Source organism: Penaeus vannamei, chromosome 37, assembly GCF_042767895.1.
Source record: "Penaeus vannamei isolate JL-2024 chromosome 37, ASM4276789v1, whole genome shotgun sequence".
Lineage (NCBI taxonomy): Eukaryota > Metazoa > Arthropoda > Malacostraca > Decapoda > Penaeidae > Penaeus > Penaeus vannamei.
In genome coordinates this window covers 21,008,838-21,011,337 of record NC_091585.1, presented here as the reverse complement: position 1 = coordinate 21,011,337, position 2,500 = coordinate 21,008,838, and the positions used below count along the sequence as shown (strand labels likewise).

Sequence of the window (2,500 nt, the reverse complement as noted above, 5' to 3'; positions counted from 1 at the left end):
TGTGGGTATGCACGTGTATGTGTGTTTCTTTGTGTACGTACATTCAATATATATCTGATTATTCATGAATTAACCCATAATATATTCCAATAAACAGATCGATGTAAGTACGGTTGATTTTACCTTGATTAATCGTACGATAAAGTAATTACGGAATTTCCATGCACTGTATATCTTCCAGAAAATCGCACTGTTTCATTACCAAGTGGAATATTGTCTTCATCACTTCCTATATCAAAGGAATTTTTAGTAACAGGAAGATTATAAAGAACTAAGACATTTAAATCAGAAACCCCTCAAACCCACCTCTTATACCGGGACAATTCAAGCTAACTTTATATATAAAGTTTATATATAAAGTTTATATATAAAGTCTCTATAGCATCCTCCTGTCACCATGATAAAAAGAAGTGTATTGCAAAGGGCCACTTTTTTCACGCAGCCAATGTCTTAAGAGTCATTCAGATGAACACTTTCTTTCTGCCTGTGCAATGGATACTAAATCTGACCAAAATAAACATCAATGCAACATTACGACTGCACGGTAAGCATTGATTATTGCAGTGACAAATACGGAAAATTCTACTCGTGGAAGTGTATTGAGCAGATTTCGGTAAAGACTGGATATAACGTACTCTGTAACGTTGTATATACAGGAGAGAAACCTTGAATGCGGATGAAGAAAGTGTTATGCAATGGCCAACACAGAGTGAAGCGTCTAAGAAAGATATTCTGTTATCTTCCCCTTAATAATAAACCTTATTAGCAATAAATCAATCACAATAGTTCTCGTATATTTCTCTCTAGAAGATATACATTGTATTTCATATTTACATTCGCATTTTCTGTATACTATGCGCCTCTTTATTGAACACAGTACACTTTCTCGTATAATTTCCTTCGAGAAATATAATATTACATAATAACGTACTTCTCAAAAAATAAAATTCGTATTAAATTCGTATTTCTTTCACTAAACTGACTTCTCAAGAATAAAACATCACATAGCAGAGTTTTTTGTTCACATCCTTTTTATAATGCACGCCACATTACGCCAGTTACATGAACATCCGAATACATTTATGATGAGATTACAACATAAAACACTGTAACCGCACATCCAATGTATCATCACTTATAACTAAGCATCTGTAAAAGTGTATCATGGAATATAATACAGAATCATGTCAAAATTAACCAATGAAAAATCCGTAAATTCTCAGTATAAATTTATTAGGGTTCACTTATACCTTAAAAGTCGCTCTTTTTTTCGGACTAATTTACTTCATAGTAAAGGCAATGGTAATACAAATTACGTACGTTACATGAAAGTCGATTCCAGTAACGTATTTCACTCTTTCGTAATGTCTAAGAACACAAAGTCACCGTCGACAAACTCTCAAGAAAGGTACCAAAAGCAACAGAATCTGTCACATCCCTTCCTCTCTCTTCTCTCCTTTTTATCGGTCTATCTCTCTCCTATCCATTCATTCTTTTAAAGATTAATGGAAAGATATATTTTTTTCTGATAGTCACACTCATATATAGTCTGTATATTAAAAGCACTTTGGTCAGAGACCTTACCAAAAGTTCGGTAAATATATTTCTATAAATATTATATGTTTTCACTTCAATCCGATGCTCAGCTGTTTTCGTGACGTCACAGCCACATGGGACCAGCGGGTAAGACTTGTCGCATCAAATCCGAAATCTGGAAATAAAGGAAAAATATATATTATTATTCTGGAAATAAAGAAAAATATATATTATTATTTTGGAAATAAAGAAAAAATATATATTATTATATTTTCAAGAAATGTTGGGTTATGAAACTGTTATTTGTTTTAGATATAATGCTTGCGAACTGTTTTTTTTTTTCTTTTTCTTTTTTTCTTTCTTTCATTTTTTTCTTCTTTTTTAAGACACGACAGGTTTGAATTTCATCTCAATAAACAACACATGAAGAAATTAATTGACTGTTAATTAACCGAGGATTATTAAGACTATGAGAAAAATATAGAAAATGGTAAAGTAAGATTAAGACTAAAACTTGAAATATTAAAGAAGGCGAGGAAGAGAATTTTAAGAGAAAAACATAGCATTAAAATATGATGATAAGATGAAACCTTGACCTTTCCCCTTGTCCCAAAAATTGCTAATTCTTAAAGTTTACTAATTAAACCTAATTTCTAAGCGAATGATTTGGTGTTGCAATGTCAAGTCATTAACAGACAAGTCAAGGATACCACTGCAGTTTAATTACAGTCTTTTCTCAAGTTTTAATAGGCTCTTCTGTGAAATGGTAATCTATCTTGATTTTTTTTTCTTTTCTTTTTTTGATGAAACAGCGTGTTCGAGTTAGTTCAAGTTTATGTCAAGAAATACATTTGCATTTTGTCATAAATAAAATCAATCTGAATGCGGCAGTTCAACTTCCAGACGTCAATCAAACTTGCAATAACTTTCCCGAGCACCTGACGGGCCCAAAGTAACGTCCATT

At 31.9% G+C, this 2,500-nt stretch overlaps 1 protein-coding gene across 1 annotated transcript in view; it reads right to left on the bottom strand.

Annotated features, from left to right (window-relative positions):
* Positions 1-958: 958 nt before the first annotated feature.
* Positions 959-2,500, bottom strand: part of LOC113829739 (neuropeptide F receptor) — a 78,019-nt gene continuing 76,477 nt past the window's right edge. Inside the window, exon 2 of the mRNA XM_070115238.1 lies at positions 959-1,711. The gene's annotated coding sequence lies outside the window, so the exon portion shown is untranslated. The remainder of the gene's footprint in view (positions 1,712-2,500) is intronic.